Source organism: Drosophila innubila (assembly GCF_004354385.1).
Source record: "Drosophila innubila isolate TH190305 chromosome 3L unlocalized genomic scaffold, UK_Dinn_1.0 0_D_3L, whole genome shotgun sequence".
In the NCBI taxonomy this organism is placed as follows: domain Eukaryota; kingdom Metazoa; phylum Arthropoda; class Insecta; order Diptera; family Drosophilidae; genus Drosophila; species Drosophila innubila.
In genome coordinates this window covers 4,298,326-4,309,949 of record NW_022995376.1, presented here as the reverse complement: position 1 = coordinate 4,309,949, position 11,624 = coordinate 4,298,326, and positions in this window count along the sequence as shown.

Here is an 11,624-nt window from a genome sequence, read left to right as displayed (position 1 = left end):
AATTCGAAATAGTTTATTTGTACTATAACTAACCTAGTTGAAATCGTTTTAGAAATTAAATCAAGAGGTATTTTTATAGCTGAACATCTCAGAGCTGCTTTTAAGGACACTCCTGTTATTAATAAATAGCATTAATAAATAGCAAATAAGTAAAAAGGTGCGTTTAATGATTTTATTTGCTTTTGATAAGCTCATAAAAATTTTATTGAAGCTATTAATGTACACTATATTTAATATGGAACAGTAAACAAATTTTCATATTTGTTTTATTTATCTTTAACTACTCAAATATCAAAGTCAATAAAAAATCTCTACCAATTCAGAGCTACATATGGTAGCTTAGACTAATAAATTAAATTTAGAAAGTGGAAAATCAATTTGCAAATTAAATCGTTAGAAAACGAAATTTATCAGCAAATAATTGAATTTATTTATTCACTTTGGATCTAACGCCATCAAAAATGTGTTAGCAATTATGTATTTTATTTTATTTATTTGAAAAATTGCCACTCTGCTAAAAAATAAATTATATATAAATAATTTAAGCCATTTAATTGATAAATATTTATGTTGTTTACATTTGAATAATTGATGTTAATTTCAGATATCAGAATTAAAATATAATAGCGAAAATTGTTTACATTGCACATAACAAATGAGGCAGTTGCAAAGTTGTTGTTGCAACCGCTTATTGTTGCTGGCAAGAAGCAGAACTCACCTGTCGAGTTGCAGCTGTGCTTGCCACACGTATAACTTTTTTAATTTATTTGCCTCTTTAATGCAGCTGCACGTGGAATTATTTAAATCTTTGCATTTGATTCGGTAAATTTTATAATAGTTTTTTTTTGTCTTAACAATTGTTGAAATTTTATTGTGTTATTTATTTATTATTTAAATTATTTTTTGGTGTGTGCACTTGCCATATATTTTTTCGTTTTTATTGCCATGTGGCAGGCTGCAAGGGAACACATTCAAAAGCAAACTTGATGTGGCATGGCGAACCGTAACCGATCGTAAAACCAATGGGTTAAAGTGCTAGTGTGTCTGTGTGTGTGTGTGTGTGTGTGTGTGGCATGTGCAACAGTTTCCGTTTGCTCTTTGGCAAAAACGTCTCTGGCAAATGGGTTTTTATTTTATGGCCATGGTAATAAAAACAAAAAACAAAAAATAGGAGAAATGAGTTAAATTGCAGACCGCGCAACAGTTTGCAATTATGTGCAAATGCAGCAGGATGTCGCATACAGGACACAGCATACAGGATATGCTAGACAGCACTTGTGGACATGCCACAATTTGCTTTTAATTGTTTCGCCTGCTGCCCGCATTCAATTTCAATTTCAATTTCAATTTTTATTCGCAATTAAATTCATTTTCAATTTGGCTTAGTTTCAATTTGACATTCACTTTATTCAACGCAGCGCGCACTTTAAACGAACGAGTGTATTCAATGGCCATTCATTTAGTCACTTATTCAGTTGCCTTTGTTTTGTGCTTCTGTTGTTGCAACCTTCTGCGACGCCTGCCAACTGCGAACTGAATTGCTCCAGTTTCGTGTTACACCTTATAAAGTGCTGACTGTCTGCTCCCGTGTTATCCTTATAGACGAGTCCCGACTGTTTGCCTGCCACTCTGCCACACAGTCATACTGTCCTACTGTCCTACTGTCTGCCTGTCTGCTTCCAGCTGCTTGCGCCCGTTGCTTTGATAAGAAAATGCTACTGTGTGTGTGTGTGTGTGTGTGTGTGTGTGCTTTACGAGTGAGAGTCAATCACCGAGAGAGAGAGAGAAAGAGCAAACGAGAGAGCGTGTGTAGTTACTGGAAGGTCCAGAGAGCACAGGCGATGTTTCTACGAGAAGCTTTGTCCAGCCGTTAATTCAAAATATTTGAATTTACATTTAAAGTTAATATTTAAATAAGAGACAAATTTTTAAATAAATTAAACCTTAAGTAAATGAGTAAATTTATTAAAAATTCATATTATTTCAGTTACTAAAAAGTTATTTTAGTTTGCCATGCAACAAAAAAGCTTTTAATATTATTTGTATCAAAAAAGATTATGGTTTTTAACAAGAATTGCCTGCAAAAATTAATTTATGTATTTATTTAATTATTTAAAAAAAAATTAAATCTTTGTTTATAATCTCGAATTGTTTCTTGTTTTATTTTATATTACTATAAATATGCAATTTCAGGATAATTATTATTTTAATCGACACTATAACTTGTCTTTACTTAACTTAAAATAAAAAATGTTATCAGGTGCTTATACTTATTTCAACTTTTTAGACATTAGCCTTTATTTCAAATTTTTATTATGATGTAACTAATTATTATGATACATTTGACTAATTTCTAGTTTTATTTAGTACCTTATAATAAAATAAATATTCCTTTCTTACTTTATGTTTGTGTAGATTTTATTTATTTGTATTTTTCGTTATTTTTTTCTTTTATTTTTAATTATTATTATGATGTAACAAATTAATGTGATGAATTTGACTAATTTCTAGTTTTATTTAGTACCTTATAATAAAATTAATATTTATTTCTTACTCTATGTTTGTGTAGATTTTATTTATTTTTATTTTTCCTTATTTATCCTTTTATTTTTAATTATTATTATGGTGTAACTAATTATTATGATGAATTTGACTAATTTCTAGTTTTATTTAGTAACTTATAATATTATTCATATTTTTTTCTTACTCTATGTTTTTGTAGATTTTATTTATACTTATTTTTTCCTTATTTATCCTTTTATTTTTAATTATTATTATGGTGTAACTAATTATTATGATGAATTTGACTAATTTCTAGTTTTATTTATTACCTTATTATAAAATAAATATTTTTTTCTTACTTTATGTTTGTGTGTATTTTATTTGTTTTTATTTTATTTTTCCTTTTTTTAATTTTTAATTTTAAGACAACAATGCTTTTTTAAGATTGTTTATTTTCTATTATTTAATGTTTTTGTTGTGAATAAACTATTTTAATATTTAAATGTATTAATTTAAAACTAAGTCGACAATTTTTTTAGAAATTTTATTTACTGTTTGGAAAATTATATTTGAATTTATTCTTCCTTCTCTTTCAGCCTTTCTCCTACTACTTTTCTTTCTTTCTCTGTCTCTCTCTCTCTCTCTCTGTCTTTCTCTCCGTCTCTTTCCACTTATCGTACTCCGCTGTAGTAGCTAGTTTTTTGGGTGTGAGCTTTCATGAATGAACACCCTCCTGTTGCATTTGTTTTTATTGCACAAAAAGTAGGTGAAAATCAACCCCCACACTCTCCCCTACCCTCTCTCACCTCTCTGTGTCACCCCAGACACCCCACCTAAAATCGCCTGGCCATGAAGTTCAAGATGAAGGTTATGCAGCAAAAAACTCAACGTAAAGTTGAACACCAAAAAAGCTTTCGCTCTTGTGTGTGCTTTCTATGTTATGCTCTCTCTCTCTCTCTCTCTCTCTCTCAGCTGTTACAACTTTCTCTGACTCTCTTTGTCTACTCTCTCTCTCTCTCTGTCTTTGTCTCTCGCTATTGCTGAAACATCGCCATTTGCTAACATGTTGCTGTCAAGTCGCGTCCATTTGTTTTGTTTTCTGCGCCCTCCAAAAATTATGCTACACTTTTTTTTCGTGATGAAGCATTTTGGGCGCTTTGCGTGTTATTCGCTGGCTTCCTGTCCAGCTGCCTAACTGCCTCCCTACTCATTTCTTTGCATACCTCGTTCCTCTAATTTTTTTCTGCTGCAGACATTTTCTAGCTATTTCTTGGCATTCCTTTTGGCCATTTGTGTTGTGTCTCCGCCCGCCTTGTGACCCAATTTTGAGCCCTCACGTACACGGCGCTCAGCAAAAAGCAGCAAGCAGCAAGCAGAAAGCAAAAAGCAGAAGCAGCAGCATCTCAAAGCAGAGCATGTCTGGCATTAAAGGCATTTGCTGTGCCCACAGATTTTGCAGTCATTCCTTGCGCTTGATTGGCTTTGTGCTTGTACTTTTTGTACGCTACTCGTATCACATTTTGAGGCAGCAAAGGCGGAAGCGTAAAAAGGAGGTGAGGGTAAGGGGACAATGTTGCCACTTTAGCTATTTAATTGCTAGATTGTTAATTTCATAATAGCAAAATTTGTTTTGATTCAAATACTTAATCAAGTTTAATATTCCAGCAAAAGAATCTATACATTTCAAGCTGTTTGTCCTGACTGACTGACTGACTGAACTTTGTGCAGTCCAAAAATTAAGAAATATAAGCCTGAAAGCTTGTCACCACATAGCTAAGACAAATTTATAGTGCAATAAGAATGTGTTTTGCGAAATTTGAATTACAAGTGGGTCAAATTAATTAATTTATAAAGGTAGCCTTCATTTTGGATTATTCGTCATTTAAGTTTACATAATTCGCTTTTAGTAAATTATTACTGGTATTGATGTTGATTCCAGCACCAGAAAATATAAATTTATTTATTTACATATCAGTAAAATTATATTTAGAATATTACTCTTAGGAAATAATTATTTTAGCACTTTTTGCTATAATTACTACAACTTCTAGTCATTTGATTTTTGTCAATTTAGCTTTTTATATCCCATAATATTCGGGCAACACTGGTAGGGGTAGTAAAATGGCAGCAGGTTGAAGTTCACATATTTGCATAGTGCATTAGGGCGTGCTACGTGGCGTATGCTTGATGCTAGCTAGCTGCCAATTACTTGTCAACATGTCGCGCTCCAGCAGCCAACCAACTAACTGTGATTGATTGTGCGAACGTGTGTGTGTGTGTGCAAGTGTGTGTGTGTGTGCGTGTGTGTATATATGTTTTGTTGTCAATGCTACGCACCTGGCTGAGTTTCTAGGACTATAAATGCATAAAGGCTGCCAGGCAACGGCAACATTTTAATACAACTAAAAAAAATACTTGAAACTGAGACGCTATTTTCAACAGAACGACAACAACTGCAAATTCTCGCTTTCTCCCCACATCAATGTGCAGCCATGCACAACAGCTAACTAGTCTTTCCCAACCCCTCTTTCCCTTCATTCTGCTCCTTCTTCACTTGCTGGACTGTGCAAATGATAAAAGTTTTGGAGCTTGTCGCTATCTTTTCTTAATTTGAGTTCGCCCAGTTGGCAAAGTTGGCCTGTCAATGATGTGAACTTTAGAACTTTGATTGGCCGACATACAGAGAAAACAGAGAGAGACAGAGAGAGAGAGAGAGAGAAAGTGAAAAAAGTATCAAGTGTATATATCAAGTACATATAAGTGCATAGTTCATGTTCATTTATATAAGGCAGACTTTTTGAATTGTTGCAAATAAATTCAGTTAGAAACAGAGCTCTTAATTAATGTATTTAAGCAAGGTTAAGAAAGAGAGACTTTATAATTTACCTAAACCAGATCAAACAAAAATTTTATTTGACAAAAAAAATTGTAATTACAAATATTTTATTATTTTTTTTTTTTATAATACTATCTAAAATTTAACTTTTAACTTTAAAGCAGTCAAAGTATAATTATTCAATCACCATCTTTTATAGGCTTTTTTTTAAATGTAGTTAACTTTTTATTAATGTTTAAAGGCTTTAAATATAGAAATTAAAATACTTTGTTTCTATAAAATTTAATCATTTTAGGTATAGGTTTCATTTTTAATATTAATGTATTAAATAACATATAACATATTTATACATTGAATTTAGGCTTTTAATTTTAAAAGTTAATCGTTTTTCACTGCAACCTTTTTTCAAATAATCTTGTCGTTATTGAAAAACGGAACAGGTATATAAATACTATACTATATTTATTAGCAAACTTATTTTAGATGGCGTTAAATAAATAAACTAATGTATATTTTACATTCAACAAAGTATTTCGGAAAATTCAAAAGCATTTCAAATTAAGAGTTAAAGTAAGTATACAGGCGAAATACAGACTAAAAGGTAATTGGGAACAGTGCTCTCATCAAAATGGTATTTCAGTTACCTCGGGCATCATTAGTAACATAATTCCACAGCTGAATGCAATCTGCATTCCGCAGCTGGAACGCAACAAACAAGCTGCTACACCTTTTGCTGGAATTGAGACTGTGCTCAAGTGCGTTTTATGCCTTCAACAGCAAAAACACCGAGCAATAGAGCTGCATTTTAAGCTGATAAAATCCTCTGGGCCCCCCCCTTTGGGCGGAGAATGCAAATGAAATGGCCCTAACAACAGCTACAGTTACAGCTAAAATGTCAGCTATTTATAAGCCAAAGCCCAAGTCAAAGCCAAAACCAAAGTAAATGCCGAGAGCACAAAAACAATGCCGGCAATTGAGTGCCGAGCGATATAAGTCACAGTTACTAATTATGCTTTCATTTGGATTCACTTGGTTAACGAAATCTAATCAGTCGAAGACTGGGAACGCTTCAGTTGAAAAAACAAAATGGCAATGGGTTTAAACACGCAACGGAAAACACTGCAAATTAAAAGAAGAAATGGCAAAATAAAACTTCGTGTGGCGTTGCGGCAATTGCCATTATCACAGTACAGGCAGCACATAAATAAACCAGGTCAGAACTTTAAACGCTTTTTACAGCTACAGAGATGCGTACGTGAGTGCGACGAAGTTACTTAAAAAAAAAACAAAGGTTGACCAATAAAAGAAGTACAAACTTAAAAAATGTGACTTCTTTAATATTTATATAAATATTTTGCTAATTAAAAATAAATAAAAGGCTAACTTAAAATCATAAGATCACAAATGGAAAAAACAAAGGATTACTAATAAAAGAAGTACTTACTAAAAAATGTGGCTTCTTGTTTAATATTTTGTCAATTAAAAAAAAAGCTAATTTAAAATCATAACATTACAAATATTCAAATTTAATTAGATATTTATTTAAGCTTCAACAGCTTTGGTCACACTTAAAAGCTCTCACGCTGTCATCTCTATTTCGGCAATATAAAAAGTGTAGCATACTTAACGGCGGGGTATTTAATGTGTGTGCCACACGTTGCGACAGTTTTAGCAGCGTGTGATAAAGCGACTCGATAGGCGCTCAGTCAAGTCCTGTTTACAGTCCTGTTTTCAGGCTGCCACGCCCCTATTTCGTGGGCTGTACAAATAACTTTAATACGCTGACCTGACAGTCGTTGTTGTTGCTGTTGTTGTTGTTTATTTGTCTTCTTTTTTAACTTTCGGTTTGGCGTCTTTCAAGGGTGTGACCGCATTTGCACCTGAGGTCGGTCACGAAAACGTCGCCTTTGCTTTTGTTGTCTGTGGCGCAGTTTAATTAAAGTTTTCTACAAATTTCGTTGCTTTGATTATTGCTTTATTTTCTAAACCAAGTCCCTATCCTTGACCCCACTTTGACAGTCACCGAACCTGAAGTACACAGCTTGTGTAGACACTTTTATAAAGAGAGAGAGAGAGAGAGAGAGAGAAAGAGAGAATGTCGGTAATGAGAGTTTAGAAAAGAGATATTGCAGACGGCGTAGAGTATAAACGTTAAAGCGTAACATTTTTTTATAACAACTTCAGAAAATGGTCAAAAAATTGACAAATTGTGAAGATCCCAGTTTTGATGCAGAATCAAAGTAGAGCCAAATTGTGATCAAAATGATATTCCGCAGGAAAATCGGTTAAGTTTTAGCAAAGTTATGGCTGTTTGAAGTTTGGGATAAAGTGTCAAGTGGTAGGTATGGAAAAAATTCACAGTGGTGACCAAAAATGAAATTTTTTAAGTGTATAATATTTTGATGCAGAATTAATTTCTAGGCCAAATAATGATCAAAATGATATTCCGCATGAAAATCGGATAAGTTTTAGCAAAGTTATGGCTGTTTGAAGTTTGAGATAAAGTATCAAGGGGTAGGTATGGAAAAATTTCACAGTGATGACCAAAAATGAAATTTTTTAAGTGTATAATATTTTGATGCAGAATTTATTTTGGGGTCAAATAATGATCAAATTGATATTCCGCATAAAAATCGGTCAAGCTTTGGCAAAGTTATGGCTGTTTGAAGTTTGGGATAAAGTATCAAGGGGTCGGTATGGAAAAAATGCACAGTGATGACCAAAAATTTAATTTCTTAAGTGTATAATATTTTGATGCAGAATCAATTTCTAGGCCAAATAATGATCAAAATGATATTCCGCATGAAAATCGGTCAAGTTTTGGCAAAGTTATGGCTGTTTGAAGTTTGGGATAAAGTGTCAAGGGGTAAGTATGGAAAAATTTCACAGTGATGACCAAAAAATGAAATTTTTTAAGCTAGTAAGATTTTGATGCAGAATTAATAAAGAGGCCAAATAATGATCAAAATGATATTCCGCATGAAAATCGGATAAGTTTTGGTAAAGTTATGGCTGTTTGAAGTTTGGGATAAAGTGTCAAGGGGTAGGTATGGAAAAAAAATCACAGTGATGACCAAAAAATGAAATTTTTTAAGCTAGTAAAATTTTGATGCAGAATCAATTAAGGGGCCAAATAATGATCAACTTGATATTCCGCATGAAAATCGGTTGAGTTTTGGCAAAGTTATGGCTGTTTGAAGTTTGAGATAAAGTGTCAAGGGGAAAAATTAAATTTATTAATGGAAATTGGAAGTGTATTACATATGACGACCACCGATATGAAACCCTAAACAGGCAATATATTGTGTGCACGCTGCGTATGCGTGTTATTTTGTTATATTTATTTTGTGCAACGCTTGCATTTGTTAAGTGCAATCGATATAATTTTCATTAATTCGAAAAACCCTCAAAAACAAAAGAAATTCACCCAAACTCCATTTATTATAAAGCTTTGTTTTTTTGATCACACCTTGTCTGCCAAGTTTTGTCACGTAAATCAATTAGGCAAAGGTTCGAGTTTACCTTATTGGATGACACAGAAAAGTCTGGAACAGGTGCCAGACAACGAAATGAATCAGAAAAGTGTAAAGACGAAAGCGATAAGAAAAGTGCTTGAATGTGAAGGTATAAATTTATTTAGGTCTTAAAGTTGTTTAAACCATATTGCTAATACTCTTATAGGTAGACACACCCTGAAGTTGAGCGGGCTACAAGGTCGCAGCTAATAAAATTGTATTTGGCCTTTATCTAGTCTGACTTGAATTGGCTCTCCTACACACTACTACTATATGCTGTCCATTTGCCAATTTGCAACGATGTCTGGAAGGGATTGCGTGTTGTTTGCGTCTATTACCCACACCTGAGACACAAAAATGATCGATGCGTTGACGATGGCAGCCAGAAATTATGACCACTGATATTGGGAACACGCCAACACAGTCCATTTGACCAATGGTCATGTTGTCAACCAGTTTATGCCACTCTCTGTTTGCATGGGAGCTGGTAATTTTCATTAAATTTATTGACTAATTGCAGTTGAACTAACTAATTAAAGCGCTCAAATGCCAAATAAAATGGCAAATTTATCAAACGGCGGACAACGTGGCGCATGAGTAATAACAAAATCAATGTCGCTACTTGACAAAAATAATTATTATTATTTAAATGCTTATTTCTAAACTGTTTAACGACATTGATGAAAGAGTGTTTCCATAAAAAGCGTGAAAGTCTAATTGCAATTCAATTTCAAGAAAAAGTTTTTAAAAGTTTAGTTTAGTATGTAAGTTTATATCCTTTTTATATTATATTTTCTTTATAAATATATTTTAGTGACTAAATTAAATAATTTATAAGTTGTTAGTTACTTGCTTATGAAATAAATAAAATAGAAAAAAGACATATTAGAAAGAAAAAAAAATAGGAGAGCCGAACTACAAAAATACATTTTCTTAAGTTATTCATTATTATGTGTGGTCAGCTAAATAATTTTCAATTAGCCACTGCCAAAAATTGACTTACAAAATTATTTAGCAGTCGTTTATTTTTCTTTTATGGAGAAAAAAACAATTATCATAATTATACCTTTTATATACCTCTTTTTTTCAAGTGTAAGCACATTCGTTAACTCGCTGTTGCCGCTTTTATGTGTATTATATTAGCCAAAAGTTATAACCAACTAATTAGCTGGCATAAAAGTGGCAGAAAAAAAAGAATGTGACAGGAAGAAATGTTTTCAGCTTGGAGCCATGGGAAAACTGTTGCTCTTGCTCAAAGGATATCCTGCCTATTCTGTTTGCCTTTCAATGCAGCAGCACACACACACACACACCCACACACACATGCCTATATGCACTCGAATTATATCTGTGTGTGTTGTTTGCTTGCGTTGTGTATCCTGCATAATCGCAAGCGCAAGCAACAAAAAGCAAACACGGAAACAACTTGTTGCAACTAAAGCAACAACAATCAACTATATGTCTATTTCTCTCTCTCTCTCTCTATGTGTGTGTCTGTGTGTGTGTGTGCACAACAAGACAGCATCCCAGGCCAGGTGATGAGAGCAACGCTCAGCACACGTTATAAATTATTTATATTGTTTGCACTTCAGGTGTAAAAACGACATTCTTATGCGAATTGTTTGTCCATGTCCATGAAAACTGAACAGCATTATTTATTTAAAGGCTAGAAAATATCATTTTGACACCCAAAAACATATTTAATCAGTCCCTTAGCCTTTTTACTATAAATATATTAGCTCTTAACCCTGACCCACTATGAGAGGCAATTCAAATAAATATAAACCGAAAATTACATTGGAAATACTCTGTATACATAGTTTAGTAAAAAGAGTATTTCAAATTGTTAAATGTCGAAAAAAAGATCAGAAGGAATAATATTATTTAAGGCTTAATGTATTTTTTTATGAACTTGCATCAGCAGCAAAAAGAGTTAAAAAGTTGTATTTATTTATGTAGCTGCCCTGAAAATTTCATGGCCTAATGCACATTTTTAATAATCGAAAAATAAGTGAAAAAATACAACAAGAAATTGTTAAAACTAAACATTTTTTTTTTAATTTTAATAGAAAGAGGGTATACCTGAAAGCCAAGCACTCTTGACAATAGCAATCCTATTAAATGGACCCACAGGAGGCCACTTACCCAAGGACAATAAAGTCCATAAGCACTTTTACATATTGCAAATAATACAAAGCACAATTGTAACATGCACAAAGCATACGTGTAACTGGCACAGAACAAAACAAAAATACAATGGCAAACAAACAAATAAACAAATGGCAACGTTTCGCATCCGCCCACGTTGATGCACAGTGGATCTCTCAAATTAATTAATTACTTTGTACCAAAAAATATACGATCTTTATTCTGTTAACTAATTTGTGCAGGAACGAAATCAGTTGCTTTTTTAATTTAAAGTTTGTATTTGTAAAATGCATAATATTGACTTAAAGCTCATTAAAATATTCAAAAGAGATTTTAAAAAATAACAGAAAACTCAGTTATCGATAGCACCAAAAAGTAACGACAGTTTCAAATTTGTATTAACCTTATGAAATATGACCACTGTGGCTGCTTTGTTGATGGAAGGGGGCAGGATGTTTTGGGCATTGCTGTGATAATTGAAATGCCATTGCGCACGCTGCGAGAATCGATGGCGTTTCCGCTAAGCACTGGCAAGCAGACATAGGCACGGCCATCGGGAGCCACCCACAAGAGCCAGATCCAGGCGCAGGGAGAGTCCTAGAGCAAATCAAACTCAAGGACAG